Genomic DNA, 24,180 nt, shown 5'->3' on the forward strand with positions numbered 1-24,180 from the left:
TTAAAGCATTTAACGTCAATGGCCATTCTAAGCTGAATGTGCCTGCTCTCGTCAGATCGCAGAAGTTACACAGCTTAAGTCCTCGCTAGTACCAGTGTGGGAGACTGTCTGGGAATCCGTGGTGCGGTTGACTTTTTATTATGTCGTTTAGATTTTGTTTCACAATCGATTAAAAAGGACTATGGATTAAAGCATTTAATGTCAATGGCCATTCTAAGCTGAATGTCCCTGCTCTCGTCAGATCGCAGAAGTTACACAGCTTAAGGCCTCGCTAGTACCAGTGTGGGAGACTGTCTGGGAATCCGTGGTGCGGTTGACTTTTTATTATGTCATTTAGATTTTGTTTCACAATCGATTAAAAACGACTATGGATTAAAGCATTTAACGTCAATGGCCATTCTAAGCTGAATGTGCCTGCTCTCGTCAGATCGCAGAAGTTACACAGCTTAAGGCCTCGCTAGTACCAGTGTGGGAGACTGTCTGGGTATCCGTGGTGCGGTTGAATTTTTATTATGTCGTTTAGATTTTGTTTCACAATCGATTAAAAAGGACTATGGATTAAAGCATTTAATGTCAATGGCTATTCTAAGCTGAATGTCACTGCTCTCGTCAGATCGCAGAAGTTACACAGCTTAAGGCTTCGCTAGTACCAGTGTGGGAGACTGTCTGGGAATCCGTGGTGCGGTTGACTTTTTATTATGTCGTTTAGATTTTGTTTCACAATCGATTAAAAAGGACTATGGATTAAAGCATTTAATGTCAATGGCCATTCTAAGCTGAATGTGCCTGCTCTCGTCAGATCGCAGAAGTTACACAGCTTAAGGCCTCGCTAGTACCAGTGTGGGAGACTGTCTGGGAATCCGTGGTGCGGTTGACTTTTTATTATGTCATTTAGATTTTGTTTCACAATCGATTAAAAACGACTATGGATTAAAGCATTTAACGTCAATGGCCATTCTAAGCTGAATGTGCCTGCTCTCGTCAGATCGCAGAAGTTACACAGCTTAAGGCCTCGCTAGTACCAGTGTGGGAGACTGTCTGGGTATCCGTGGTGCGGTTGAATTTTTATTATGTCGTTTAGATTTTGTTTCACAATCGATTAAAAAGGACTATGGATTAAAGCATTTAATGTCAATGGCTATTCTAAGCTGAATGTCACTGCTCTCGTCAGATCGCAGAAGTTACACAGCTTAAGGCTTCGCTAGTACCAGTGTGGGAGACTGTCTGGGAATCCGTGGTGCGGTTGACTTTTTATTATGTCGTTTAGATTTTGTTTCACAATCGATTAAAAAGGACTATGGATTAAAGCATTTAATGTCAATGGCCATTCTAAGCTGAATGTGCCTGCTCTCGTCAGATCGCAGAAGTTACACAGCTTAAGGCCTCGCTAGTACCAGTGTGGGAGACTGTCTGGGAATCCGTGGTGCGGTTGAATTTTTATTATGTTGTTTAGATTTTGTTTCACAATCGATTAAAAAGGACTATGGATTAAAGCATTTAACGTCAATGGCCATTCTAAGCTGAATGTGCCTGCTCTCGTCAGATCGCAGAAGTTACACAGCTTAAGGCCTCGCTAGTACCAGTGTGGGAGACTGTCTGGGAATCCGTGGTGCGGTTGACTTTTTATTATGTCGTTTAGATTTTGTTTCACAATCGATTAAAAAGGACTATGGATTAAAGCATTTAATGTCAATGGCCATTCTAAGCTGAATGTGCCTGCTCTCGTCAGATCGCAGAAGTTACACAGCTTAAGTCCTAACTAGTACCAGTGTGGGAGACTGTCTGGGAATCCGTGGTGCGGTTGACTTTTTATTATGTCGTTTAGATTTTGTTTCACAATCGATTAAAAAGGACTATGGATTAAAGCATTTAATGTCAATGGCCATTCTAAGCTGAATGTCCCTGCTCTTGTCAGATCGCAGAAGTTACACAGCTTAAGGCCTCGCTAGTACCAGTGTGGGAGACTGTCTGGGAATCCGTGGTGCGGTTGACTTTTTATTATGTCATTTAGATTTTGTTTCACAATAGATTAAATAGGACTATGGATTAAAGCATTTAACGTCAATGGCCATTCTAAACTGAATGTGCCTGCTCTCGTCAAATCGCAGAAGTTACACAGCTTAAGGCCTCGCTAGTACCAGTGTGGGAGACTGTCTGGGAATCCGTGGTGCAGTTGACTTTTTATTATGTCGTTTAGATTTTGTTTCACAATCGATTAAAAAGGACTATGGATTAAAGCATTTAATGTCAATGGCCATTCTAAGCGGAATGTGCCTGCTCTCATCAGATCGCAGAAGTTACACAGCTTAAGGCCTCGCTAGTACAAGTGTGGGAGACTGTCTGCGAATCCGTGGTGCGGTAGACTTTTTATTATGTCGTTTAGATTTTGTTTCACAATCGATTAAAAAGGACTATGGATTAAAGCATTTAATGTCAATGGCCATTCTAAGCTGAATGTGCCTGCTCTCGTCAGATCGCAGAAATTACACAGCTTAAGGCCTCGCTAGTACCAGTGTGGGAGACTGTCTGGGAATCCGTGGTGCGGTTGACTTTTTATTATGTCGTTTAGATTGTGTTTCACAATCGATTAAAAAGGACTATGGATTAAAGCATTTAATGTCAATGGCCATTCTAAGCTGAATGTGCCTGCTCTCGTCAGATCGCAGAAGTTACACAGCTTAAGGCCTCGCTAGTACCAGTGTGGGAGACTGTCTGGGAATCCGTGGTGCGGTTGACTTTTTATTATGTCGTTTAGATTTTGTTTCACAATAGATTAAATAGGACTATGGATTAAAGCATTTAATGTCAATGGCCATTCTAAGCTGAATGTGCCTGCTCTCGTCAGATCGCAGAAGTTACACAGCTTAAGGCCTCGCTAGTACCAGTGTGGGAGACTGTCTGGGAATCCGTGGTGCGGTTGACTTTTTATTATGTCGTTTAGATTTTGTTTCACAATCGATTAAAAAGGACTATGGATTAAAGCATTTAATGTCAATGGCCATTCTAAGCTGAATGTGCCTGCTCTCGTCAGATCGCAGAAGTTACACAGCTTAAGGCCTCGCTAGTACCAGTGTGGGAGACTGTCTGGGAATCCGTGGTGCGCTTGACTTTTTATTATGTCGTTTAGATTTTGTTTCACAATAGATTAAATAGGACTATGGATTAAAGGATTTAACGTCAATGGCCATTCTAAGCTGAATGTGCCTGCTCTCGTCAGAACGCAGAAGTTACACAGCTTAAGGCCTCGCTAGTACCAGTGTGGGAGACTGTCTGGGAATCCGTGGTGCGGTTGATTTTTTATTATGTCGTTTAGATTTTGTTTCACAATCGATTAAAAAGGACTATGGATTAAAGCATTTAATGTCAATGCCCATTCTAAGCTGAATGTCCCTGCTCTCGTCAAATCACAGAAGTTACACAGCTTAAGGCCTCGCTAGTACCAGTGTGGGAGACTGTCTGGGAATCCGTGGTGCGGTTGACTTTTTATTATGTTGTTTAGATTTTGTTTCACAATAGATTAAATAGGACTATGGATTAAGGCTTTTAATGTCAATGGTCTTTCTAAGCTGAAAGTGCCTGCTCTCGTCAGATCGCAGAAGTTACACAGCTTAAGGCCTCGCTAGTACCAGTGTGGGAGACTGTCTGGGAATCCGTGGTGCGCTTGACTTTTTATTATGTCGTTAAGATTTTGTTTCACAATAGATTAAATAGGACTATGGATTAAAGGATTTAACGTCAATGGCCATTCTAAGCTGAATGTGCCTGCTCTCGTCCGAACGCAGAAGTTACACAGCTTAAGGGCTCGCTAGTACCAGTGTGGGAGACTGTCTGGGAATCCGTGGTGCGGTTGCTTTTTTATTATGTTGTTTAGATTTTGTTTCACAATCGATTAAAAAGGACTATGGATTAAAGCATTTAATGTCAATGGCTATTTTAAGCTGAATGTCCCTGCTCTCGTCAGATCGCAGAAGTTACACAGCTTAAGGCCTCGCTAGTACCAGTGTGGGAGACTGTCTGGGTATCCGTGGTGCGGTTGAATTTTTATTATGTCGTTTAGATTTTGTTTCACAATCGATTAAAAAGGACTATGGATTAAAGCATTTAATGTCAATGGCTATTTTAAGCTGAATGTCCCTGCTCTCGTCAGATCGCAGAAGTTACACAGCTTAAGGCCTCGCTAGTACCAGTGTGGGAGACTGTCTGGGAATCCGTGGTGCGGTTGACTTTTTATTATGTCGTTTAGATTTTGTTTCACAATCGATTAAAAAGGACTATGGATTAAAGCATTTAATGTCAATGGCCATTCTAAGCTGAATGTGCCTGCTCTCGTCAGATCGCAGAAGTTACACAGCTTAAGGCCTCGCTAGTACCAGTGTGGGAGACTGTCTGGGAATCCGTGGTGCGGTTGAATTTTTATTATGTTGTTTAGATTTTGTTTCACAATCGATTAAAAAGGACTATGGATTAAAGCATTTAATGTCAATGGCCATTCTAAGCTGAATGTGCCTGCTCTCGTCAGATCGCAGAAGTTACACAGCTTAAGGCCTCGCTAGTACCAGTGTGGGAGGCTGTCTGGGAATCCGTGGTGCAGTTGACTTTTTTTTATGTCGTTTAGATTTTGTTTCACAATCGATTAAAAAGGACTATGGATTAAAGCATTTAATGTCAATGGCCAGTCTAAGCTGAATGTGCCTGCTCTTGTTAGATCGCAGAACTTACACAGCTTAACCCCTCGCTAGTACCAATGTGGGAGACTGTCTGGGAATCCGTGGTGCGGTTGACTTTTTATTATGTCGTTTAGATTTTGTTTCACAATAGATTAAATAGGACTATGGATTAAAGCATTTAACGTCAATGGCCATTCTAAGCTGAATGTGCCTGCTCTCGTCAGATCGCAGAAGTTACACAGCTTAAGTCCTCGCTAGTACCAGTGTGGGAGACTGTCTGGGAATCCGTGGTGCGGTTGACTTTTTATTATGTCGTTTAGATTTTGTTTCACAATCGATTAAAAAGGACTATGGATTAAAGCATTTAATGTCAATGGCCATTCTAAGCTGAATGTCCCTGCTCTCGTCAGATCGCAGAAGTTACACAGCTTAAGGCCTCGCTAGTACCAGTGTGGGAGACTGTCTGGGAATCCGTGGTGCGGTTGACTTTTTATTATGTCATTTAGATTTTGTTTCACAATCGATTAAAAACGACTATGGATTAAAGCATTTAACGTCAATGGCCATTCTAAGCTGAATGTGCCTGCTCTCGTCAGATCGCAGAAGTTACACAGCTTAAGGCCTCGCTAGTACCAGTGTGGGAGACTGTCTGGGTATCCGTGGTGCGGTTGACTTTTTATTATGTCATTTAGATTTTGTTTCACAATCGATTAAAAACGACTATGGATTAAAGCATTTAACGTCAATGGCCATTCTAAGCTGAATGTGCCTGCTCTCGTCAGATCGCAGAAGTTACACAGCTTAAGGCCTCGCTAGTACCAGTGTGGGAGACTGTCTGGGTATCCGTGGTGCGGTTGAATTTTTATTATGTCGTTTAGATTTTGTTTCACAATCGATTAAAAAGGACTATGGATTAAAGCATTTAATGTCAATGGCTATTCTAAGCTGAATGTCCCTTCTCTCGTCAGATCGCAGAAGTTACACAGCTTAAGGCCTCGCTAGTACCAGTGTGGGAGACTGTCTGGGAATCCGTGGTGCGGTTGACTTTTTATTATGTCGTTTAGATTTTGTTTCACAATCGATTAAAAAGGACTATGGATTAAAGCGTTTAATGTCAATGGCCATTCTAAGCTGAATGTGCCTGCTCTCGTCAGATCGCAGAAGTTACACAGCTTAAGGCCTCGCTAGTACCAGTGTGGGAGACTGTCTGGGAATCCGTGGTGCGGTTGAATTTTTATTATGTTGTTTAGATTTTGTTTCACAATCGATTAAAAAGGACTATGGATTAAAGCATTTAATGTCAATGGCCATTCTAAGCTGAATGTGCCTGCTCTCGTCAGATCGCAGAAGTTACACAGCTTAAGGCCTCGCTAGTACCAGTGTGGGAGACTGTCTGGGAATCCGTGGTGCGGTTGACTTTTTATTATGTCGTTTAGATTTTGTTTCACAATCGATTAAAAAGGACTATGGATTAAAGCATTTAATGTCAATGGCCATTCTAAGCTGAATGTGCCTGCTCTCGTCAGATCGAAGAAGTTACACAGCTTAAGTCCTCGCTAGTACCAGTGTGGGAGACTGTCTGGGAATCCGTGGTGCGGTTGACTTTTTATTATGTCGTTTAGATTTTGTTTCACAATCGATTAAAAAGGACTATGGATTAAAGCATTTAATGTCAATGGCCATTCTAAGCTGAATGTCCCTGCTCTCGTCAGATCGCAGAAGTTACACAGCTTAAGGCCTCGCTAGTACCAGTGTGGGAGACTGTCTGGGAATCCGTGGTGCGGTTGACTTTTTATTATGTCATTTAGATTTTGTTTCACAATAGATTAAATAGGACTATGGATTAAAGCATTTAACGTCAATGGCCATTCTAAACTGAATGTGCCTGCTCTCGTCAGATCGCAGAAGTTACACAGCTTAAGGCCTCGCTAGTACCAGTGTGGGAGACTGTCTGGGAATCCGTGGTGCGGTTGACTTTTTATTATGTCGTTTAGATTTTGTTTCACAATCGATTAAAAAGGACTATGGATTAAAGCATTTAATGTCAATGGCCATTCTAAGCGGAATGTGCCTGCTCTCATCAGATCGCAGAAGTTACACAGCTTAAGGCCTCGCTAGTACCAGTGTGGGAGACTGTCTGGGAATCCGTGGTGCGGTTGACTTTTTATTATGTCGTTTAGATTTTGTTTCACAATAGATTAAATAGGACTATGGATTAAAGCATTTAATGTCAATGGCCATTCTAAGCTGAATGTGCCTGCTCTCGTCAGATCGCAGAAGTTACACAGCTTAAGGCCTCGCTAGTACCAGTGTGGGAGACTGTCTGGGAATCCGTGGTGCGGTTGACTTTTTATTATGTCGTTTAGATTTTGTTTCACAATCGATTAAAAAGGACTATGGATTAAAGCATTTAATGTCAATGGCCATTCTAAGCTGAATGTGCCTGCTCTCGTCAGATCGCAGAAGTTACACAGCTTAAGGCCTCGCTAGTACCAGTGTGGGAGACTGTCTGGGAATCCGCGGTGCGTTTGATTTTTTATTATGTCGTTTAGATTTTGTTTCACAATAGATTAAATAGGACTATGGATTAAAGGATTTAACGTCAATGGCCATTCTAAGCTGAATGTGCCTGCTCTCGTCAGAACGCAGAAGTTACACAGCTTAAGGCCTCGCTAGTACCAGTGTGGGAGACTGTCTGGGAATCCGTGGTGCGGTTGATTTTTTATTATGTTGTTTAGATTTTGTTTCACAATCGATTAAAAAGGACTATGGATTAAAGCATTTAATGTCAATGCCCTTTCAAAGCTGAATGTCCCTGCTCTCGTCAGATCACAGAAGTTACACAGCTTAAGGCCTCGCTAGTACCAGTGTGGGAGACTGTCTGGGAATCCGTGGTGCGGTTGACTTTTTATTATGTGGTTTAGATTTTGTTTCACAATAGATTAAATAGGACTATGGATTAAGGCTTTTAATGTCAATGGTCTTTCTAAGCTGAAAGTGCCTGCTCTCGTCAGATCGCAGAAGTTACACAGCTTAAGGCCTCGCTAGTACCAGTGTGGGAGACTGTCTGGGAATCCGTGGTGCGCTTGACTTTTTATTATGTCGTTAAGATTCTGTTTCACAATAGATTAAATAGGACTATGGATTAAAGGATTTAACGTCAATGGCCATTCTAAGCTGAATGTGCCTGCTCTCGTCCGAACGCAGAAGTTACACAGCTTAAGGCCTCGCTAGTACCAGTGTGGGAGACTGTCTGGGAATCCGTGGTGCGGTTGATTTTTTATTATGTTGTTTAGATTTTGTTTCACAATCGATTAAAAAGGACTATGGATTAAAGCATTTAACGTCAATGGCCATTCTAAGCTGAATGTGCCTGCTCTCGTCAGAACGCAGAAGTTACACAGCTTAAGGCCTCGCTAGTACCAGTGTGGGAGACTGTCTGGGAATCCGTGGTGCGGTTGCCTTTTTATTATGTCGTTTAGATTTTGTTTCACAATAGATTAAATAGGACTATGGATTAAAGCATTTAACGTCAATGGCCATTCTAAGCTGAATGTGCCTTTCTTCGTCAGAACGCAGAAGTTACACAGCTTAAGGCCTCGCTAGTACCAGTGTGGGAGACTGTCTGGGTATCCGTGGTGCGGTTGAATTTTTATTATGTCGTTTAGATTTTGTTTCACAATCGATTAAAAAGGACTATGGATTAAAGCATTTAACGTCAATGGCTATTCTAAGCTGAATGTCCCTGCTCTCGTCAGATCGCAGAAGTTACACAGCTTAAGGCCTCGCTAGTACCAGTGTGGGAGACTGTCTGGGAATCCGTGGTGCGGTTGACTTTTTATTATGTAGTTTAGATTTTGTTTCACAATAGATTAAATAGGACTATGGATTAAAGCATTTAACGTCAATGGCCATTCTAAGCTGAATGTGCCTTTCTTCGTCAGAACGCAGAAGTTACACAGCTTAAGGCCTCGCTAGTACCAGTGTGGGAGACTGTCTGGGAATCCGTGGTGCAGTTGACTTTTTATTATGTCGTTTAGATTTTGTTTCACAATCGATTAAAAAGGACTATGGATTAAAGCATTTAATGTCAATGGCCAGTCTAAGCTGAATGTGCCTGCTCTTGTTAGATCGCAGAACTTACACAGCTTAACGCCTCGCTAGTACCAATGTGGGAGACTGTCTGGGAATCCGTGGTGCGGTTGACTTTTTATTATGTCGTTTAGATTTTGTTTCACAATAGATTAAATAGGACTATGGATTAAAGCATTTAACGTCAATGGCCATTCTAAGCTGAATGTGCCTGCTCTCGTCCGATCGCAGAAGTTACACAGCTTAAGTCCTCGCTAGTACCAGTGTGGGAGACTGTCTGGGAATCCGTGGTGCGGTTGACTTTTTATTATGTCGTTTAGATTTTGTTTCACAATCGATTAAAAAGGACTATGGATTAAAGCATTTAATGTCAATGGCCATTCTAAGCGGAATGTGCCTGCTCTCGTCAGATCGCAGAAGTTACACAGCTTAAGGCCTCGCTAGTACCAGTGTGGGAGACTGTCTGCGAATCCGTGGTGCGGTAGACTTTTTATTATGTCGTTTAGATTTTGTTTCACAAACGATTAAAAAGGACTATGGATTAAAGCATTTAATGTCAATGGCCATTCTAAGCTGAATGTACCTGCTCTCGTCAGATCGCAGAAATTACACAGCTTAAGGCCTCGCTAGTACCAGTGTGGGAGACTGTCTGGGAATCCGTGGTGCGGTTGACTTTTTATTATGTCGTTTAGATTTTGTTTCACAATCGATTAAAAAGGACTATGGATTAAAGCATTTAATGTCAATGGCCATTCTAAGCTGAATGTGCCTGCTCTCGTCAGATCGCAGAAGTTACACAGCTTAAGGCCTCGCTAGTACCAGTGTGGGAGACTGTCTGGGAATCCGTGGTGCGGTTGACTTTTTATTATGTCGTTTAGATTTTGTTTCACAATAGATTAAATAGGACTATGGATTAAAGCATTTAATGTCAATGGCCATTCTAAGCTGAATGTGCCTGCTCTCGTCAGATCGCAGAAGTTACACAGCTTAAGGCCTCGCTAGTACCAGTGTGGGAGACTGTCTGGGAATCCGTGGTGCGGTTGACTTTTTATTATGTCGTTTAGATTTTGTTTCACAATCGATTAAAAAGGACTATGGATTAAAACATTTAATGTCAATGCCCATTCTAAGCTGAATGTCCCTGCTCTCGTCAGATCACAGAAGTTACACAGCTTAAGGCCTCGCTAGTACCAGTGTGGGAGACTGTCTGGGAATCCGTGGTGCGCTTGACTTTTTATTATGTCGTTTAGATTTTGTTTCACAATAGATTAAATAGGACTATGGATTAAAGGATTTAACGTCAATGGCCATTCTAAGCTGAATGTGCCTGCTCTCGTCAGAACGCAGAAGTTACACAGCTTAAGGCCTCGCTAGTACCAGTGTGGGAGACTGTCTGGGAATCCGTGGTGCGGTTGATTTTTTATTATGTCGTTTAGATTTTGTTTCACAATCGATTAAAAAGGACTATGGATTAAAGCATTTAATGTCAATGCCCATTCTAAGCTGAATGTCCCTGCTCTCGTCAGATCGCAGAAGTTACACAGCTTAAGGCCTCGCTAGTACCAGTGTGGGAGACTGTCTGGGAATCCGTGGTGCGGTTGATTTTTTATTATGTCGTTTAGATTTTGTTTCACAATCGATTAAAAAGGACTATGGATTAAAGCATTTAATGTCAATGGCCATTCTAAGCTGAATGTCCCTGCTCTCGTCAGATCGCAGAAGTTACACAGCTTAAGGCCTCGCTAGTACCAGTGTGGGAGACTGTCTGGGAATCCGTGGTGCAGTTGACTTTTTATTATGTTGTTTAGATTTTGTTTCACAATAGATTAAATAGGACTATGGATTAAAGCATTTAACGTCAATGGCCATTCTAAGCTGAATGTACCTGCTCTCGTCAGAACGCAGAAGTTACACAGCTTAAGGCCTCGCTAGTACCAGTGTGGGAGACTGTCTGGGAAACCGTGGTGCGGTTGAATTTTTATTATGTCGTTTAGATTTTGTTTCACAATCGATTAAAAAGGACTATGGATTAAAGCATTTAAAGTCAATGGCCATTCTAAGCTGAATGTCCCTGCTCTCGTCAAATCGCAGAAGTTACACAGCTTAAGGCCTCGCTAGTACCAGTGTGGGAGACACTCTGGGAATCCGTGGTGCGGTTGACTTTTTATTATGTCGTTTAGATTTTGTTTCACAATAGATTAAATAGGACTATGGATTAAGGCTTTTAACGTCAATGGCCATTCTAAGCTGAATGTGCCTGCTCTCGTCAGATCGCAGAAGTTACACAGCTTAAGACCTCGCTAGTACCAGTGTGGGAGACTGTCTGGGAATCCGTGGTGCGGTTGACTTTTTATTATGTCGTTTAGATTTTGTTTCACAATCGATTAAAAAGGACTATGGATTAAAGCATTTAATGTCAATGCCCATTCTAAGCTGAATGTGCCTGCTCTCGTCAAATCGCAGAAGTTACACGGCTTAACGCCTCGCTAGTACCAGTGTGGGAGACTGTCTGGGAATCCGTGGTGCGGTTGACTTTTTATTATGTCGTTTAGATTTTGTTTCACAATAGATTAAATAGGACTATGGATTAAAGCATTTAATGTCAATGGCCATTCTAAGCTGAATGTGCCTGCTCTCGTCAGATCGCAGAAGTTACACAGCTTAAGGCCTCGCTAGTACCAGTGTGGGAGACTGTCTGGGAATCCGTGGTGCGGTTGACTTTTTATTATGTTGTTTAGATTTTGTTTCACAATCGATTAAAAAGGACTATGGATTAAAGCATTTAATGTCAATGCCAATTCTAAGCTGAATGTGCCTGCTCTCGTTAGATCGCAGAAGTAACACGGCTTAACGCCTCGCTAGTACCAGTGTGGGAGACTGTCTGGGAATCCGTGGTGCGGTTGACGTTTTATTATGTCGTTTAGATTTTGTTTCACAATAGATTAAATAGGACTATGGATTAAAGCATTTAACGTCAATGGCCATTCTAAGCTGAATGTGCCTGCTCTCGTCAGATCGCAGAAGTTACACAGCTTAAGTCCTCGCTAGTACCAGTGTGGGAGACTGTCTGGGAATCCGTGGTGCGGTTGACTTTTTATTATGTCGTTTAGATTTTGTTTCACAATCGATTAAAAAGGACTATGGATTAAAGCATTTAATGTCAATGGCCATTCTAAGCTGAATGTCCCTGCTCTCGTCAGATCGCAGAAGTTACACAGCTTAAGGCCTCGCTAGTACCAGTGTGGGAGACTGTCTGGGAATCCGTGGTGCGGTTGACTTTTTATTATGTCATTTAGATTTTGTTTCACAATCGATTAAAAACGACTATGGATTAAAGCATTTAACGTCAATGGCCATTCTAAGCTGAATGTGCCTGCTCTCGTCAGATCGCAGAAGTTACACAGCTTAAGGCCTCGCTAGTACCAGTGTGGGAGACTGTCTGGGTATCCGTGGTGCGGTTGAATTTTTATTATGTCGTTTAGATTTTGTTTCACAATCGATTAAAAAGGACTATGGATTAAAGCATTTAATGTCAATGGCTATTCTAAGCTGAATGTCACTGCTCTCGTCAGATCGCAGAAGTTACACAGCTTAAGGCTTCGCTAGTACCAGTGTGGGAGACTGTCTGGGAATCCGTGGTGCGGTTGACTTTTTATTATGTCGTTTAGATTTTGTTTCACAATCGATTAAAAAGGACTATGGATTAAAGCATTTAATGTCAATGGCCATTCTAAGCTGAATGTGCCTGCTCTCGTCAGATCGCAGAAGTTACACAGCTTAAGGCCTCGCTAGTACCAGTGTGGGAGACTGTCTGGGAATCCGTGGTGCGGTTGACTTTTTATTATGTCATTTAGATTTTGTTTCACAATCGATTAAAAACGACTATGGATTAAAGCATTTAACGTCAATGGCCATTCTAAGCTGAATGTGCCTGCTCTCGTCAGATCGCAGAAGTTACACAGCTTAAGGCCTCGCTAGTACCAGTGTGGGAGACTGTCTGGGTATCCGTGGTGCGGTTGAATTTTTATTATGTCGTTTAGATTTTGTTTCACAATCGATTAAAAAGGACTATGGATTAAAGCATTTAATGTCAATGGCTATTCTAAGCTGAATGTCACTGCTCTCGTCAGATCGCAGAAGTTACACAGCTTAAGGCTTCGCTAGTACCAGTGTGGGAGACTGTCTGGGAATCCGTGGTGCGGTTGACTTTTTATTATGTCGTTTAGATTTTGTTTCACAATCGATTAAAAAGGACTATGGATTAAAGCATTTAATGTCAATGGCCATTCTAAGCTGAATGTGCCTGCTCTCGTCAGATCGCAGAAGTTACACAGCTTAAGGCCTCGCTAGTACCAGTGTGGGAGACTGTCTGGGAATCCGTGGTGCGGTTGAATTTTTATTATGTTGTTTAGATTTTGTTTCACAATCGATTAAAAAGGACTATGGATTAAAGCATTTAACGTCAATGGCCATTCTAAGCTGAATGTGCCTGCTCTCGTCAGATCGCAGAAGTTACACAGCTTAAGGCCTCGCTAGTACCAGTGTGGGAGACTGTCTGGGAATCCGTGGTGCGGTTGACTTTTTATTATGTCGTTTAGATTTTGTTTCACAATCGATTAAAAAGGACTATGGATTAAAGCATTTAATGTCAATGGCCATTCTAAGCTGAATGTGCCTGCTCTCGTCAGATCGCAGAAGTTACACAGCTTAAGTCCTAACTAGTACCAGTGTGGGAGACTGTCTGGGAATCCGTGGTGCGGTTGACTTTTTATTATGTCGTTTAGATTTTGTTTCACAATCGATTAAAAAGGACTATGGATTAAAGCATTTAATGTCAATGGCCATTCTAAGCTGAATGTCCCTGCTCTTGTCAGATCGCAGAAGTTACACAGCTTAAGGCCTCGCTAGTACCAGTGTGGGAGACTGTCTGGGAATCCGTGGTGCGGTTGACTTTTTATTATGTCATTTAGATTTTGTTTCACAATAGATTAAATAGGACTATGGATTAAAGCATTTAACGTCAATGGCCATTCTAAACTGAATGTGCCTGCTCTCGTCAAATCGCAGAAGTTACACAGCTTAAGGCCTCGCTAGTACCAGTGTGGGAGACTGTCTGGGAATCCGTGGTGCAGTTGACTTTTTATTATGTCGTTTAGATTTTGTTTCACAATCGATTAAAAAGGACTATGGATTAAAGCATTTAATGTCAATGGCCATTCTAAGCGGAATGTGCCTGCTCTCATCAGATCGCAGAAGTTACACAGCTTAAGGCCTCGCTAGTACAAGTGTGGGAGACTGTCTGCGAATCCGTGGTGCGGTAGACTTTTTATTATGTCGTTTAGATTTTGTTTCACAATCGATTAAAAAGGACTATGGATTAAAGCATTTAATGTCAATGGCCATTCTAAGCTGAATGTGCCTGCTCTCGTCAGATCGCAGAAATTACACAGCTTAAGGCCTCGCTAGTACCAGTGTGGGAGACTGTCTGGGAATCCGTGGTGCGGTTGACTTTTTATTATGTCGTTTAGATTGTGTTTCACAATCGATTAAAAAGGACTATGGATTAAAGCATTTAATGTCAATGGCCATTCTAAGCTGAATGTGCCTGCTCTCGTCAGATCGCAGAAGTTACACAGCTTAAGGCCTCGCTAGTACCAGTGTGGGAGACTGTCTGGGAATCCGTGGTGCGGTTGACTTTTTATTATGTCGTTTAGATTTTGTTTCACAATAGATTAAATAGGACTATGGATTAAAGCATTTAATGTCAATGGCCATTCTAAGCTGAATGTGCCTGCTCTCGTCAGATCGCAGAAGTTACACAGCTTAAGGCCTCGCTAGTACCAGTGTGGGAGACTGTCTGGGAATCCGTGGTGCGGTTGACTTTTTATTATGTCGTTTAGATTTTGTTTCACAATCGATTAAAAAGGACTATGGATTAAAGCATTTAATGTCAATGGCCATTCTAAGCTGAATGTGCCTGCTCTCGTCAGATCGCAGAAGTTACACAGCTTAAGGCCTCGCTAGTACCAGTGTGGGAGACTGTCTGGGAATCCGTGGTGCGCTTGACTTTTTATTATGTCGTTTAGATTTTGTTTCACAATAGATTAAATAGGACTATGGATTAAAGGATTTAACGTCAATGGCCATTCTAAGCTGAATGTGCCTGCTCTCGTCAGAACGCAGAAGTTACACAGCTTAAGGCCTCGCTAGTACCAGTGTGGGAGACTGTCTGGGAATCCGTGGTGCGGTTGATTTTTTATTATGTCGTTTAGATTTTGTTTCACAATCGATTAAAAAGGACTATGGATTAAAGCATTTAATGTCAATGCCCATTCTAAGCTGAATGTCCCTGCTCTCGTCAAATCACAGAAGTTACACAGCTTAAGGCCTCGCTAGTACCAGTGTGGGAGACTGTCTGGGAATCCGTGGTGCGGTTGACTTTTTATTATGTTGTTTAGATTTTGTTTCACAATAGATTAAATAGGACTATGGATTAAGGCTTTTAATGTCAATGGTCTTTCTAAGCTGAAAGTGCCTGCTCTCGTCAGATCGCAGAAGTTACACAGCTTAAGGCCTCGCTAGTACCAGTGTGGGAGACTGTCTGGGAATCCGTGGTGCGCTTGACTTTTTATTATGTCGTTAAGATTTTGTTTCACAATAGATTAAATAGGACTATGGATTAAAGGATTTAACGTCAATGGCCATTCTAAGCTGAATGTGCCTGCTCTCGTCCGAACGCAGAAGTTACACAGCTTAAGGCCTCGCTAGTACCAGTGTGGGAGACTGTCTGGGAATCCGTGGTGCGGTTGCTTTTTTATTATGTTGTTTAGATTTTGTTTCACAATCGATTAAAAAGGACTATGGATTAAAGCATTTAATGTCAATGGCTATTTTAAGCTGAATGTCCCTGCTCTCGTCAGATCGCAGAAGTTACACAGCTTAAGGCCTCGCTAGTACCAGTGTGGGAGACTGTCTGGGTATCCGTGGTGCGGTTGAATTTTTATTATGTCGTTTAGATTTTGTTTCACAATCGATTAAAAAGGACTATGGATTAAAGCATTTAATGTCAATGGCTATTTTAAGCTGAATGTCCCTGCTCTCGTCAGATCGCAGAAGTTACACAGCTTAAGGCCTCGCTAGTACCAGTGTGGGAGACTGTCTGGGAATCCGTGGTGCGGTTGACTTTTTATTATGTCGTTTAGATTTTGTTTCACAATCGATTAAAAAGGACTATGGATTAAAGCATTTAATGTCAATGGCCATTCTAAGCTGAATGTGCCTGCTCTCGTCAGATCGCAGAAGTTACACAGCTTAAGGCCTCGCTAGTACCAGTGTGGGAGACTGTCTGGGAATCCGTGGTGCGGTTGAATTTTTATTATGTTGTTTAGATTTTGTTTCACAATCGATTAAAAAGGACTATGGATTAAAGCATTTAATGTCAATGGCCATTCTAAGCTGAATGTGCCTGCTCTCGTCAGATCGCAGAAGTTACACAGCTTAAGGCCTCGCTAGTACCAGTGTGGGAGGCTGTCTGGGAATCCGTGGTGCAGTTGACTTTTTTTTATGTCGTTTAGATTTTGTTTCACAATCGATTAAAAAGGACTATGGATTAAAGCATTTAATGTCAATGGCCAGTCTAAGCTGAATGTGCCTGCTCTTGTTAGATCGCAGAACTTACACAGCTTAACCCCTCGCTAGTACCAATGTGGGAGACTGTCTGGGAATCCGTGGTGCGGTTGACTTTTTATTATGTCGTTTAGATTTTGTTTCACAATAGATTAAATAGGACTATGGATTAAAGCATTTAACGTCAATGGCCATTCTAAGCTGAATGTGCCTGCTCTCGTCAGATCGCAGAAGTTACACAGCTTAAGTCCTCGCTAGTACCAGTGTGGGAGACTGTCTGGGAATCCGTGGTGCGGTTGACTTTTTATTATGTCGTTTAGATTTTGTTTCACAATCGATTAAAAAGGACTATGGATTAAAGCATTTAATGTCAATGGCCATTCTAAGCTGAATGTCCCTGCTCTCGTCAGATCGCAGAAGTTACACAGCTTAAGGCCTCGCTAGTACCAGTGTGGGAGACTGTCTGGGAATCCGTGGTGCGGTTGACTTTTTATTATGTCATTTAGATTTTGTTTCACAATCGATTAAAAACGACTATGGATTAAAGCATTTAACGTCAATGGCCATTCTAAGCTGAATGTGCCTGCTCTCGTCAGATCGCAGAAGTTACACAGCTTAAGGCCTCGCTAGTACCAGTGTGGGAGACTGTCTGGGTATCCGTGGTGCGGTTGACTTTTTATTATGTCATTTAGATTTTGTTTCACAATCGATTAAAAACGACTATGGATTAAAGCATTTAACGTCAATGGCCATTCTAAGCTGAATGTGCCTGCTCTCGTCAGATCGCAGAAGTTACACAGCTTAAGGCCTCGCTAGTACCAGTGTGGGAGACTGTCTGGGTATCCGTGGTGCGGTTGAATTTTTATTATGTCGTTTAGATTTTGTTTCACAATCGATTAAAAAGGACTATGGATTAAAGCATTTAATGTCAATGGCTATTCTAAGCTGAATGTCCCTTCTCTCGTCAGATCGCAGAAGTTACACAGCTTAAGGCCTCGCTAGTACCAGTGTGGGAGACTGTCTGGGAATCCGTGGTGCGGTTGACTTTTTATTATGTCGTTTAGATTTTGTTTCACAATCGATTAAAAAGGACTATGGATTAAAGCGTTTAATGTCAATGGCCATTCTAAGCTGAATGTGCCTGCTCTCGTCAGATCGCAGAAGTTACACAGCTTAAGGCCTCGCTAGTACCAGTGTGGGAGACTGTCTGGGAATCCGTGGTGCGGTTGAATTTTTATTATGTTGTTTAGATTTTGTTTCACAATCGATTAAAAAGGACTATGGATTAAAGCATTTAATGTCAATGGCCATTCTAAGCTGAATGTGCCTGCTCTCGTCAGATCGCAGAAGTTACACAGCTTAAGGCCTCGCTAGTACCAGTGTGGGAGACTGTCTGGGAATCCGTGGTGCGGTTGACTTTTTATTATGTCGTTTAGATTTTGTTTCACAATCGATTAAAAAGGACTATGGATTAAAGCATTTAATGTCAATGGCCATTCTAAGCTGAATGTGCCTGCTCTCGTCAGATCGAAGAAGTTACACAGCTTAAGTCCTCGCTAGTACCAGTGTGGGAGACTGTCTGGGAATCCGTGGTGCGGTTGACTTTTTATTATGTCGTTTAGATTTTGTTTCACAATCGATTAAAAAGGACTATGGATTAAAGCATTTAATGTCAATGGCCATTCTAAGCTGAATGTCCCTGCTCTCGTCAGATCGCAGAAGTTACACAGCTTAAGGCCTCGCTAGTACCAGTGTGGGAGACTGTCTGGGAATCCGTGGTGCGGTTGACTTTTTATTATGTCATTTAGATTTTGTTTCACAATAGATTAAATAGGACTATGGATTAAAGCATTTAACGTCAATGGCCATTCTAAACTGAATGTGCCTGCTCTCGTCAGATCGCAGAAGTTACACAGCTTAAGGCCTCGCTAGTACCAGTGTGGGAGACTGTCTGGGAATCCGTGGTGCGGTTGACTTTTTATTATGTCGTTTAGATTTTGTTTCACAATCGATTAAAAAGGACTATGGATTAAAGCATTTAATGTCAATGGCCATTCTAAGCGGAATGTGCCTGCTCTCATCAGATCGCAGAAGTTACACAGCTTAAGGCCTCGCTAGTACCAGTGTGGGAGACTGTCTGGGAATCCGTGGTGCGGTTGACTTTTTATTATGTCGTTTAGATTTTGTTTCACAATAGATTAAATAGGACTATGGATTAAAGCATTTAATGTCAATGGCCATTCTAAGCTGAATGTGCCTGCTCTCGTCAGATCGCAGAAGTTACACAGCTTAAGGCCTCGCTAGTACCAGTGTGGGAGACTGTCTGGGAATCCGTGGTGCGGTTGACTTTTTATTATGTCGTTTAGATTTTGTTTCACAATCGATTAAAAAGGACTATGGATTAAAGCATTTAATGTCAATGGCCATTCTAAGCTGAATGTGCCTGCTCTCGTCAGATCGCAGAAGTTACACAGCTTAAGGCCTCGCTAGTACCAGTGTGGGAGACTGTCTGGGAATCCGCGGTGCGTTTGATTTTTTATTATGTCGTTTAGATTTTGTTTCACAATAGATTAAATAGGACTATGGATTAAAGGATTTAACGTCAATGGCCATTCTAAGCTGAATGTGCCTGCTCTCGTCAGAACGCAGAAGTTACACAGCTTAAGGCCTCGCTAGTACCAGTGTGGGAGACTGTCTGGGAATCCGTGGTGCGGTTGATTTTTTATTATGTTGTTTAGATTTTGTTTCACAATCGATTAAAAAGGACTATGGATTAAAGCATTTAATGTCAATGCCCTTTCAAAGCTGAATGTCCCTGCTCTCGTCAGATCACAGAAGTTACACAGCTTAAGGCCTCGCTAGTACCAGTGTGGGAGACTGTCTGGGAATCCGTGGTGCGGTTGACTTTTTATTATGTGGTTTAGATTTTGTTTCACAATAGATTAAATAGGACTATGGATTAAGGCTTTTAATGTCAATGGTCTTTCTAAGCTGAAAGTGCCTGCTCTCGTCAGATCGCAGAAGTTACACAGCTTAAGGCCTCGCTAGTACCAGTGTGGGAGACTGTCTGGGAATCCGTGGTGCGCTTGACTTTTTATTATGTCGTTAAGATTCTGTTTCACAATAGATTAAATAGGACTATGGATTAAAGGATTTAACGTCAATGGCCATTCTAAGCTGAATGTGCCTGCTCTCGTCCGAACGCAGAAGTTACACAGCTTAAGGCCTCGCTAGTACCAGTGTGGGAGACTGTCTGGGAATCCGTGGTGCGGTTGATTTTTTATTATGTTGTTTAGATTTTGTTTCACAATCGATTAAAAAGGACTATGGATTAAAGCATTTAACGTCAATGGCCATTCTAAGCTGAATGTGCCTGCTCTCGTCAGAACGCAGAAGTTACACAGCTTAAGGCCTCGCTAGTACCAGTGTGGGAGACTGTCTGGGAATCCGTGGTGCGGTTGCCTTTTTATTATGTCGTTTAGATTTTGTTTCACAATAGATTAAATAGGACTATGGATTAAAGCATTTAACGTCAATGGCCATTCTAAGCTGAATGTGCCTTTCTTCGTCAGAACGCAGAAGTTACACAGCTTAAGGCCTCGCTAGTACCAGTGTGGGAGACTGTCTGGGTATCCGTGGTGCGGTTGAATTTTTATTATGTCGTTTAGATTTTGTTTCACAATCGATTAAAAAGGACTATGGATTAAAGCATTTAACGTCAATGGCTATTCTAAGCTGAATGTCCCTGCTCTCGTCAGATCGCAGAAGTTACACAGCTTAAGGCCTCGCTAGTACCAGTGTGGGAGACTGTCTGGGAATCCGTGGTGCGGTTGACTTTTTATTATGTAGTTTAGATTTTGTTTCACAATAGATTAAATAGGACTATGGATTAAAGCATTTAACGTCAATGGCCATTCTAAGCTGAATGTGCCTTTCTTCGTCAGAACGCAGAAGTTACACAGCTTAAGGCCTCGCTAGTACCAGTGTGGGAGACTGTCTGGGAATCCGTGGTGCAGTTGACTTTTTATTATGTCGTTTAGATTTTGTTTCACAATCGATTAAAAAGGACTATGGATTAAAGCATTTAATGTCAATGGCCAGTCTAAGCTGAATGTGCCTGCTCTTGTTAGATCGCAGAACTTACACAGCTTAACGCCTCGCTAGTACCAATGTGGGAGACTGTCTGGGAATCCGTGGTGCGGTTGACTTTTTATTATGTCGTTTAGATTTTGTTTCACAATAGATTAAATAGGACTATGGATTAAAGCATTTAACGTCAATGGCCATTCTAAGCTGAATGTGCCTGCTCTCGTCCGATCGCAGAAGTTACACAGCTTAAGTCCTCGCTAGTACCAGTGTGGGAGACTGTCTGGGAATCCGTGGTGCGGTTGACTTTTTATTATGTCGTTTAGATTTTGTTTCACAATCGATTAAAAAGGACTATGGATTAAAGCATTTAATGTCAATGGCCATTCTAAGCGGAATGTGCCTGCTCTCGTCAGATCGCAGAAGTTACACAGCTTAAGGCCTCGCTAGTACCAGTGTGGGAGACTGTCTGCGAATCCGTGGTGCGGTAGACTTTTTATTATGTCGTTTAGATTTTGTTTCACAAACGATTAAAAAGGACTATGGATTAAAGCATTTAATGTCAATGGCCATTCTAAGCTGAATGTACCTGCTCTCGTCAGATCGCAGAAATTACACAGCTTAAGGCCTCGCTAGTACCAGTGTGGGAGACTGTCTGGGAATCCGTGGTGCGGTTGACTTTTTATTATGTCGTTTAGATTTTGTTTCACAATCGATTAAAAAGGACTATGGATTAAAGCATTTAATGTCAATGGCCATTCTAAGCTGAATGTGCCTGCTCTCGTCAGATCGCAGAAGTTACACAGCTTAAGGCCTCGCTAGTACCAGTGTGGGAGACTGTCTGGGAATCCGTGGTGCGGTTGACTTTTTATTATGTCGTTTAGATTTTGTTTCACAATAGATTAAATAGGACTATGGATTAAAGCATTTAATGTCAATGGCCATTCTAAGCTGAATGTGCCTGCTCTCGTCAGATCGCAGAAGTTACACAGCTTAAGGCCTCGCTAGTACCAGTGTGGGAGACTGTCTGGGAATCCGTGGTGCGGTTGACTTTTTATTATGTCGTTTAGATTTTGTTTCACAATCGATTAAAAAGGACTATGGATTAAAACATTTAATGTCAATGCCCATTCTAAGCTGAATGTCCCTGCTCTCGTCAGATCACAGAAGTTACACAGCTTAAGGCCTCGCTAGTACCAGTGTGGGAGACTGTCTGGGAATCCGTGGTGCGCTTGACTTTTTATTATGTCGTTTAGATTTTGTTTCACAATAGATTAAATAGGACTATGGATTAAAGGATTTAACGTCAATGGCCATTCTAAGCTGAATGTGCCTGCTCTCGTCAGAACGCAGAAGTTACACAGCTTAAGGCCTCGCTAGTACCAGTGTGGGAGACTGTCTGGGAATCCGTGGTGCGGTTGATTTTTTATTATGTCGTTTAGATTTTGTTTCACAATCGATTAAAAAGGACTATGGATTAAAGCATTTAATGTCAATGCCCATTCTAAGCTGAATGTCCCTGCTCTCGTCAGATCGCAGAAGTTACACAGCTTAAGGCCTCGCTAGTACCAGTGTGGGAGACTGTCTGGGAATCCGTGGTGCGGTTGATTTTTTATTATGTCGTTTAGATTTTGTTTCACAATCGATTAAAAAGGACTATGGATTAAAGCATTTAATGTCAATGGCCATTCTAAGCTGAATGTCCCTGCTCTCGTCAGATCGCAGAAGTTACACAGCTTAAGGCCTCGCTAGTACCAGTGTGGGAGACTGTCTGGGAATCCGTGGTGCAGTTGACTTTTTATTATGTTGTTTAGATTTTGTTTCACAATAGATTAAATAGGACTATGGATTAAAGCATTTAACGTCAATGGCCATTCTAAGCTGAATGTACCTGCTCTCGTCAGAACGCAGAAGTTACACAGCTTAAGGCCTCGCTAGTACCAGTGTGGGAGACTGTCTGGGAAACCGTGGTGCGGTTGAATTTTTATTATGTCGTTTAGATTTTGTTTCACAATCGATTAAAAAGGACTATGGATTAAAGCATTTAAAGTCAATGGCCATTCTAAGCTGAATGTCCCTGCTCTCGTCAAATCGCAGAAGTTACACAGCTTAAGGCCTCGCTAGTACCAGTGTGGGAGACACTCTGGGAATCCGTGGTGCGGTTGACTTTTTATTATGTCGTTTAGATTTTGTTTCACAATAGATTAAATAGGACTATGGATTAAGGCTTTTAACGTCAATGGCCATTCTAAGCTGAATGTGCCTGCTCTCGTCAGATCGCAGAAGTTACACAGCTTAAGACCTCGCTAGTACCAGTGTGGGAGACTGTCTGGGAATCCGTGGTGCGGTTGACTTTTTATTATGTCGTTTAGATTTTGTTTCACAATCGATTAAAAAGGACTATGGATTAAAGCATTTAATGTCAATGCCCATTCTAAGCTGAATGTGCCTGCTCTCGTCAAATCGCAGAAGTTACACGGCTTAACGCCTCGCTAGTACCAGTGTGGGAGACTGTCTGGGAATCCGTGGTGCGGTTGACTTTTTATTATGTCGTTTAGATTTTGTTTCACAATAGATTAAATAGGACTATGGATTAAAGCATTTAATGTCAATGGCCATTCTAAGCTGAATGTGCCTGCTCTCGTCAGATCGCAGAAGTTACACAGCTTAAGGCCTCGCTAGTACCAGTGTGGGAGACTGTCTGGGAATCCGTGGTGCGGTTGACTTTTTATTATGTTGTTTAGATTTTGTTTCACAATCGATTAAAAAGGACTATGGATTAAAGCATTTAATGTCAATGCCAATTCTAAGCTGAATGTGCCTGCTCTCGTTAGATCGCAGAAGTAACACGGCTTAACGCCTCGCTAGTACCAGTGTGGGAGACTGTCTGGGAATCCGTGGTGCGGTTGACGTTTTATTATGTCGTTTAGATTTTGTTTCACAATAGATTAAATAGGACTATGGATTAAAGCATTTAATGTCAGTGGCCATTCTAAGCTGAATGTGCCTGCTCTCGTCAGATCGCAGAAGTTACACAGCTTAAGGCCTCGCTAGTACCAGTGTGGGAGACTGTCTGGGAATCCGTGGTGAGGTTGGCTTTTTATTATGTCGTTTAGATTTTGTTTCACAATAGATTAAATAGGACTATGGATTAAGGCTTTTAATGTCAATGGCCATTCTAAGCTGAATGTGCCTTCTCTCGTCAGATCGCAGAAGTTACACAGCTTGAGGCCTCGCTAGTACCAGTGTGGGAGACTGTCTGGGAATCCGTGGTGCGGTTGACTTTTTATTATGTCGTTTCGATTTTGTTTCACAATCGATTAAAAAGGACTATGGATTAAAGCATTTAATGTCAGTGGCCATTCTAAGCTGAATGTGCCTGCTCTCGTCAGATCGCAGAAGTTACACAGCTTAAGGCCTTGCTAGTACCAGTGTGGGAGACTGTCTGGAAATCCGTGGTGCGGTTGGCTTTTTATTATGTTGTTTAGATTTTGTTTCACAATCGATTAAAAAGGACTATGGATTAAAGCATTTAATGTCAATGGCCAGTCTAAGCTGAATGTGCCTGCTCTTGTTAGATCGCAGAACTTACACAGCTTAACGCCTCGCTAGTACCAGTGTGGGAGACTGTCTGGGAATCCGTGGTGCGGTTGACTTTTTATTATGTCGTTTAGATTTTGTTTCACAATCGATTAAAAAGGACTATGGA

The 24,180-nt window shown here is 41.9% G+C and overlaps 101 pseudogenes; all 101 read left to right on the forward strand.

Annotated features, from left to right (window-relative positions):
* The first annotated feature begins 14 nt into the window (after positions 1 to 14).
* Positions 15 to 133, forward strand: LOC142718905 (5S ribosomal RNA; annotated as a pseudogene).
* Positions 134 to 200: 67 nt separating this feature from the next.
* LOC142718721 (5S ribosomal RNA) lies at positions 201 to 319 on the forward strand (annotated as a pseudogene).
* Positions 320 to 386: 67 nt separating this feature from the next.
* On the forward strand, positions 387 to 505 carry LOC142718433 (5S ribosomal RNA; annotated as a pseudogene).
* Positions 506 to 572: 67 nt separating this feature from the next.
* LOC142718520 (5S ribosomal RNA) lies at positions 573 to 691 on the forward strand (annotated as a pseudogene).
* A 67-nt stretch (positions 692 to 758) lies between these two features.
* Positions 759 to 877, forward strand: LOC142718638 (5S ribosomal RNA; annotated as a pseudogene).
* A 67-nt stretch (positions 878 to 944) lies between these two features.
* LOC142718434 (5S ribosomal RNA) lies at positions 945 to 1,063 on the forward strand (annotated as a pseudogene).
* Positions 1,064 to 1,130: 67 nt separating this feature from the next.
* LOC142718521 (5S ribosomal RNA) lies at positions 1,131 to 1,249 on the forward strand (annotated as a pseudogene).
* Positions 1,250 to 1,316: 67 nt separating this feature from the next.
* On the forward strand, positions 1,317 to 1,435 carry LOC142718880 (5S ribosomal RNA; annotated as a pseudogene).
* A 67-nt stretch (positions 1,436 to 1,502) lies between these two features.
* Positions 1,503 to 1,621, forward strand: LOC142718639 (5S ribosomal RNA; annotated as a pseudogene).
* A 67-nt stretch (positions 1,622 to 1,688) lies between these two features.
* On the forward strand, positions 1,689 to 1,807 carry LOC142718476 (5S ribosomal RNA; annotated as a pseudogene).
* A 67-nt stretch (positions 1,808 to 1,874) lies between these two features.
* Positions 1,875 to 1,993, forward strand: LOC142718987 (5S ribosomal RNA; annotated as a pseudogene).
* Positions 1,994 to 2,060: 67 nt separating this feature from the next.
* LOC142718487 (5S ribosomal RNA) lies at positions 2,061 to 2,179 on the forward strand (annotated as a pseudogene).
* A 67-nt stretch (positions 2,180 to 2,246) lies between these two features.
* On the forward strand, positions 2,247 to 2,365 carry LOC142719123 (5S ribosomal RNA; annotated as a pseudogene).
* Positions 2,366 to 2,432: 67 nt separating this feature from the next.
* On the forward strand, positions 2,433 to 2,551 carry LOC142718831 (5S ribosomal RNA; annotated as a pseudogene).
* A 67-nt stretch (positions 2,552 to 2,618) lies between these two features.
* On the forward strand, positions 2,619 to 2,737 carry LOC142718640 (5S ribosomal RNA; annotated as a pseudogene).
* A 67-nt stretch (positions 2,738 to 2,804) lies between these two features.
* LOC142718641 (5S ribosomal RNA) lies at positions 2,805 to 2,923 on the forward strand (annotated as a pseudogene).
* Positions 2,924 to 3,176: 253 nt separating this feature from the next.
* On the forward strand, positions 3,177 to 3,295 carry LOC142718685 (5S ribosomal RNA; annotated as a pseudogene).
* A 439-nt stretch (positions 3,296 to 3,734) lies between these two features.
* Positions 3,735 to 3,853, forward strand: LOC142718544 (5S ribosomal RNA; annotated as a pseudogene).
* Positions 3,854 to 4,106: 253 nt separating this feature from the next.
* Positions 4,107 to 4,225, forward strand: LOC142719026 (5S ribosomal RNA; annotated as a pseudogene).
* Positions 4,226 to 4,292: 67 nt separating this feature from the next.
* LOC142718881 (5S ribosomal RNA) lies at positions 4,293 to 4,411 on the forward strand (annotated as a pseudogene).
* A 67-nt stretch (positions 4,412 to 4,478) lies between these two features.
* Positions 4,479 to 4,597, forward strand: LOC142718811 (5S ribosomal RNA; annotated as a pseudogene).
* A 253-nt stretch (positions 4,598 to 4,850) lies between these two features.
* On the forward strand, positions 4,851 to 4,969 carry LOC142718907 (5S ribosomal RNA; annotated as a pseudogene).
* Positions 4,970 to 5,036: 67 nt separating this feature from the next.
* Positions 5,037 to 5,155, forward strand: LOC142718723 (5S ribosomal RNA; annotated as a pseudogene).
* Positions 5,156 to 5,222: 67 nt separating this feature from the next.
* On the forward strand, positions 5,223 to 5,341 carry LOC142718938 (5S ribosomal RNA; annotated as a pseudogene).
* A 67-nt stretch (positions 5,342 to 5,408) lies between these two features.
* LOC142718435 (5S ribosomal RNA) lies at positions 5,409 to 5,527 on the forward strand (annotated as a pseudogene).
* A 67-nt stretch (positions 5,528 to 5,594) lies between these two features.
* Positions 5,595 to 5,713, forward strand: LOC142718541 (5S ribosomal RNA; annotated as a pseudogene).
* A 67-nt stretch (positions 5,714 to 5,780) lies between these two features.
* On the forward strand, positions 5,781 to 5,899 carry LOC142718883 (5S ribosomal RNA; annotated as a pseudogene).
* A 67-nt stretch (positions 5,900 to 5,966) lies between these two features.
* Positions 5,967 to 6,085, forward strand: LOC142718642 (5S ribosomal RNA; annotated as a pseudogene).
* A 67-nt stretch (positions 6,086 to 6,152) lies between these two features.
* Positions 6,153 to 6,271, forward strand: LOC142718581 (5S ribosomal RNA; annotated as a pseudogene).
* A 67-nt stretch (positions 6,272 to 6,338) lies between these two features.
* Positions 6,339 to 6,457, forward strand: LOC142718725 (5S ribosomal RNA; annotated as a pseudogene).
* A 67-nt stretch (positions 6,458 to 6,524) lies between these two features.
* On the forward strand, positions 6,525 to 6,643 carry LOC142718846 (5S ribosomal RNA; annotated as a pseudogene).
* Positions 6,644 to 6,710: 67 nt separating this feature from the next.
* On the forward strand, positions 6,711 to 6,829 carry LOC142718804 (5S ribosomal RNA; annotated as a pseudogene).
* A 67-nt stretch (positions 6,830 to 6,896) lies between these two features.
* On the forward strand, positions 6,897 to 7,015 carry LOC142718643 (5S ribosomal RNA; annotated as a pseudogene).
* Positions 7,016 to 7,268: 253 nt separating this feature from the next.
* Positions 7,269 to 7,387, forward strand: LOC142718686 (5S ribosomal RNA; annotated as a pseudogene).
* A 439-nt stretch (positions 7,388 to 7,826) lies between these two features.
* Positions 7,827 to 7,945, forward strand: LOC142718670 (5S ribosomal RNA; annotated as a pseudogene).
* A 67-nt stretch (positions 7,946 to 8,012) lies between these two features.
* On the forward strand, positions 8,013 to 8,131 carry LOC142718732 (5S ribosomal RNA; annotated as a pseudogene).
* A 253-nt stretch (positions 8,132 to 8,384) lies between these two features.
* On the forward strand, positions 8,385 to 8,503 carry LOC142718829 (5S ribosomal RNA; annotated as a pseudogene).
* Positions 8,504 to 8,942: 439 nt separating this feature from the next.
* On the forward strand, positions 8,943 to 9,061 carry LOC142718850 (5S ribosomal RNA; annotated as a pseudogene).
* A 67-nt stretch (positions 9,062 to 9,128) lies between these two features.
* LOC142718538 (5S ribosomal RNA) lies at positions 9,129 to 9,247 on the forward strand (annotated as a pseudogene).
* A 67-nt stretch (positions 9,248 to 9,314) lies between these two features.
* LOC142718838 (5S ribosomal RNA) lies at positions 9,315 to 9,433 on the forward strand (annotated as a pseudogene).
* Positions 9,434 to 9,500: 67 nt separating this feature from the next.
* Positions 9,501 to 9,619, forward strand: LOC142718644 (5S ribosomal RNA; annotated as a pseudogene).
* Positions 9,620 to 9,686: 67 nt separating this feature from the next.
* LOC142718645 (5S ribosomal RNA) lies at positions 9,687 to 9,805 on the forward strand (annotated as a pseudogene).
* Positions 9,806 to 10,058: 253 nt separating this feature from the next.
* On the forward strand, positions 10,059 to 10,177 carry LOC142718687 (5S ribosomal RNA; annotated as a pseudogene).
* A 67-nt stretch (positions 10,178 to 10,244) lies between these two features.
* On the forward strand, positions 10,245 to 10,363 carry LOC142718473 (5S ribosomal RNA; annotated as a pseudogene).
* Positions 10,364 to 10,430: 67 nt separating this feature from the next.
* Positions 10,431 to 10,549, forward strand: LOC142718738 (5S ribosomal RNA; annotated as a pseudogene).
* Positions 10,550 to 10,616: 67 nt separating this feature from the next.
* LOC142718694 (5S ribosomal RNA) lies at positions 10,617 to 10,735 on the forward strand (annotated as a pseudogene).
* Positions 10,736 to 10,802: 67 nt separating this feature from the next.
* On the forward strand, positions 10,803 to 10,921 carry LOC142718557 (5S ribosomal RNA; annotated as a pseudogene).
* Positions 10,922 to 10,988: 67 nt separating this feature from the next.
* LOC142718778 (5S ribosomal RNA) lies at positions 10,989 to 11,107 on the forward strand (annotated as a pseudogene).
* A 253-nt stretch (positions 11,108 to 11,360) lies between these two features.
* Positions 11,361 to 11,479, forward strand: LOC142718647 (5S ribosomal RNA; annotated as a pseudogene).
* A 253-nt stretch (positions 11,480 to 11,732) lies between these two features.
* Positions 11,733 to 11,851, forward strand: LOC142718908 (5S ribosomal RNA; annotated as a pseudogene).
* Positions 11,852 to 11,918: 67 nt separating this feature from the next.
* Positions 11,919 to 12,037, forward strand: LOC142718726 (5S ribosomal RNA; annotated as a pseudogene).
* Positions 12,038 to 12,104: 67 nt separating this feature from the next.
* On the forward strand, positions 12,105 to 12,223 carry LOC142718436 (5S ribosomal RNA; annotated as a pseudogene).
* Positions 12,224 to 12,290: 67 nt separating this feature from the next.
* On the forward strand, positions 12,291 to 12,409 carry LOC142718522 (5S ribosomal RNA; annotated as a pseudogene).
* Positions 12,410 to 12,476: 67 nt separating this feature from the next.
* Positions 12,477 to 12,595, forward strand: LOC142718649 (5S ribosomal RNA; annotated as a pseudogene).
* Positions 12,596 to 12,662: 67 nt separating this feature from the next.
* LOC142718439 (5S ribosomal RNA) lies at positions 12,663 to 12,781 on the forward strand (annotated as a pseudogene).
* Positions 12,782 to 12,848: 67 nt separating this feature from the next.
* Positions 12,849 to 12,967, forward strand: LOC142718524 (5S ribosomal RNA; annotated as a pseudogene).
* Positions 12,968 to 13,034: 67 nt separating this feature from the next.
* LOC142718884 (5S ribosomal RNA) lies at positions 13,035 to 13,153 on the forward strand (annotated as a pseudogene).
* A 67-nt stretch (positions 13,154 to 13,220) lies between these two features.
* On the forward strand, positions 13,221 to 13,339 carry LOC142718650 (5S ribosomal RNA; annotated as a pseudogene).
* A 67-nt stretch (positions 13,340 to 13,406) lies between these two features.
* Positions 13,407 to 13,525, forward strand: LOC142718477 (5S ribosomal RNA; annotated as a pseudogene).
* A 67-nt stretch (positions 13,526 to 13,592) lies between these two features.
* LOC142718988 (5S ribosomal RNA) lies at positions 13,593 to 13,711 on the forward strand (annotated as a pseudogene).
* Positions 13,712 to 13,778: 67 nt separating this feature from the next.
* On the forward strand, positions 13,779 to 13,897 carry LOC142718488 (5S ribosomal RNA; annotated as a pseudogene).
* Positions 13,898 to 13,964: 67 nt separating this feature from the next.
* LOC142719124 (5S ribosomal RNA) lies at positions 13,965 to 14,083 on the forward strand (annotated as a pseudogene).
* Positions 14,084 to 14,150: 67 nt separating this feature from the next.
* LOC142718844 (5S ribosomal RNA) lies at positions 14,151 to 14,269 on the forward strand (annotated as a pseudogene).
* A 67-nt stretch (positions 14,270 to 14,336) lies between these two features.
* On the forward strand, positions 14,337 to 14,455 carry LOC142718651 (5S ribosomal RNA; annotated as a pseudogene).
* A 67-nt stretch (positions 14,456 to 14,522) lies between these two features.
* On the forward strand, positions 14,523 to 14,641 carry LOC142718652 (5S ribosomal RNA; annotated as a pseudogene).
* A 253-nt stretch (positions 14,642 to 14,894) lies between these two features.
* On the forward strand, positions 14,895 to 15,013 carry LOC142718688 (5S ribosomal RNA; annotated as a pseudogene).
* A 439-nt stretch (positions 15,014 to 15,452) lies between these two features.
* Positions 15,453 to 15,571, forward strand: LOC142718815 (5S ribosomal RNA; annotated as a pseudogene).
* Positions 15,572 to 15,824: 253 nt separating this feature from the next.
* On the forward strand, positions 15,825 to 15,943 carry LOC142719027 (5S ribosomal RNA; annotated as a pseudogene).
* Positions 15,944 to 16,010: 67 nt separating this feature from the next.
* On the forward strand, positions 16,011 to 16,129 carry LOC142718885 (5S ribosomal RNA; annotated as a pseudogene).
* Positions 16,130 to 16,196: 67 nt separating this feature from the next.
* LOC142718813 (5S ribosomal RNA) lies at positions 16,197 to 16,315 on the forward strand (annotated as a pseudogene).
* Positions 16,316 to 16,568: 253 nt separating this feature from the next.
* On the forward strand, positions 16,569 to 16,687 carry LOC142718909 (5S ribosomal RNA; annotated as a pseudogene).
* Positions 16,688 to 16,754: 67 nt separating this feature from the next.
* LOC142718727 (5S ribosomal RNA) lies at positions 16,755 to 16,873 on the forward strand (annotated as a pseudogene).
* A 67-nt stretch (positions 16,874 to 16,940) lies between these two features.
* LOC142718939 (5S ribosomal RNA) lies at positions 16,941 to 17,059 on the forward strand (annotated as a pseudogene).
* A 67-nt stretch (positions 17,060 to 17,126) lies between these two features.
* LOC142718440 (5S ribosomal RNA) lies at positions 17,127 to 17,245 on the forward strand (annotated as a pseudogene).
* Positions 17,246 to 17,312: 67 nt separating this feature from the next.
* Positions 17,313 to 17,431, forward strand: LOC142718542 (5S ribosomal RNA; annotated as a pseudogene).
* A 67-nt stretch (positions 17,432 to 17,498) lies between these two features.
* Positions 17,499 to 17,617, forward strand: LOC142718886 (5S ribosomal RNA; annotated as a pseudogene).
* A 67-nt stretch (positions 17,618 to 17,684) lies between these two features.
* Positions 17,685 to 17,803, forward strand: LOC142718653 (5S ribosomal RNA; annotated as a pseudogene).
* A 67-nt stretch (positions 17,804 to 17,870) lies between these two features.
* On the forward strand, positions 17,871 to 17,989 carry LOC142718582 (5S ribosomal RNA; annotated as a pseudogene).
* Positions 17,990 to 18,056: 67 nt separating this feature from the next.
* Positions 18,057 to 18,175, forward strand: LOC142718728 (5S ribosomal RNA; annotated as a pseudogene).
* A 67-nt stretch (positions 18,176 to 18,242) lies between these two features.
* LOC142718847 (5S ribosomal RNA) lies at positions 18,243 to 18,361 on the forward strand (annotated as a pseudogene).
* A 67-nt stretch (positions 18,362 to 18,428) lies between these two features.
* On the forward strand, positions 18,429 to 18,547 carry LOC142718805 (5S ribosomal RNA; annotated as a pseudogene).
* Positions 18,548 to 18,614: 67 nt separating this feature from the next.
* Positions 18,615 to 18,733, forward strand: LOC142718654 (5S ribosomal RNA; annotated as a pseudogene).
* Positions 18,734 to 18,986: 253 nt separating this feature from the next.
* Positions 18,987 to 19,105, forward strand: LOC142718689 (5S ribosomal RNA; annotated as a pseudogene).
* A 439-nt stretch (positions 19,106 to 19,544) lies between these two features.
* On the forward strand, positions 19,545 to 19,663 carry LOC142718671 (5S ribosomal RNA; annotated as a pseudogene).
* A 67-nt stretch (positions 19,664 to 19,730) lies between these two features.
* LOC142718733 (5S ribosomal RNA) lies at positions 19,731 to 19,849 on the forward strand (annotated as a pseudogene).
* A 253-nt stretch (positions 19,850 to 20,102) lies between these two features.
* On the forward strand, positions 20,103 to 20,221 carry LOC142718830 (5S ribosomal RNA; annotated as a pseudogene).
* A 439-nt stretch (positions 20,222 to 20,660) lies between these two features.
* On the forward strand, positions 20,661 to 20,779 carry LOC142718851 (5S ribosomal RNA; annotated as a pseudogene).
* A 67-nt stretch (positions 20,780 to 20,846) lies between these two features.
* Positions 20,847 to 20,965, forward strand: LOC142718539 (5S ribosomal RNA; annotated as a pseudogene).
* Positions 20,966 to 21,032: 67 nt separating this feature from the next.
* LOC142718961 (5S ribosomal RNA) lies at positions 21,033 to 21,151 on the forward strand (annotated as a pseudogene).
* A 67-nt stretch (positions 21,152 to 21,218) lies between these two features.
* On the forward strand, positions 21,219 to 21,337 carry LOC142718655 (5S ribosomal RNA; annotated as a pseudogene).
* A 67-nt stretch (positions 21,338 to 21,404) lies between these two features.
* On the forward strand, positions 21,405 to 21,523 carry LOC142718656 (5S ribosomal RNA; annotated as a pseudogene).
* A 253-nt stretch (positions 21,524 to 21,776) lies between these two features.
* Positions 21,777 to 21,895, forward strand: LOC142718691 (5S ribosomal RNA; annotated as a pseudogene).
* A 67-nt stretch (positions 21,896 to 21,962) lies between these two features.
* LOC142718475 (5S ribosomal RNA) lies at positions 21,963 to 22,081 on the forward strand (annotated as a pseudogene).
* A 67-nt stretch (positions 22,082 to 22,148) lies between these two features.
* LOC142718739 (5S ribosomal RNA) lies at positions 22,149 to 22,267 on the forward strand (annotated as a pseudogene).
* Positions 22,268 to 22,334: 67 nt separating this feature from the next.
* Positions 22,335 to 22,453, forward strand: LOC142718695 (5S ribosomal RNA; annotated as a pseudogene).
* Positions 22,454 to 22,520: 67 nt separating this feature from the next.
* LOC142718559 (5S ribosomal RNA) lies at positions 22,521 to 22,639 on the forward strand (annotated as a pseudogene).
* Positions 22,640 to 22,706: 67 nt separating this feature from the next.
* LOC142718780 (5S ribosomal RNA) lies at positions 22,707 to 22,825 on the forward strand (annotated as a pseudogene).
* A 253-nt stretch (positions 22,826 to 23,078) lies between these two features.
* On the forward strand, positions 23,079 to 23,197 carry LOC142718658 (5S ribosomal RNA; annotated as a pseudogene).
* Positions 23,198 to 23,450: 253 nt separating this feature from the next.
* Positions 23,451 to 23,569, forward strand: LOC142719120 (5S ribosomal RNA; annotated as a pseudogene).
* Positions 23,570 to 23,636: 67 nt separating this feature from the next.
* LOC142718458 (5S ribosomal RNA) lies at positions 23,637 to 23,755 on the forward strand (annotated as a pseudogene).
* A 67-nt stretch (positions 23,756 to 23,822) lies between these two features.
* Positions 23,823 to 23,941, forward strand: LOC142718501 (5S ribosomal RNA; annotated as a pseudogene).
* Positions 23,942 to 24,180: the final 239 nt, after the last annotated feature.

Source organism: Rhinoderma darwinii, unplaced genomic scaffold (assembly GCF_050947455.1).
Source record: "Rhinoderma darwinii isolate aRhiDar2 unplaced genomic scaffold, aRhiDar2.hap1 Scaffold_469, whole genome shotgun sequence".
In the NCBI taxonomy this organism is placed as follows: domain Eukaryota; kingdom Metazoa; phylum Chordata; class Amphibia; order Anura; family Rhinodermatidae; genus Rhinoderma; species Rhinoderma darwinii.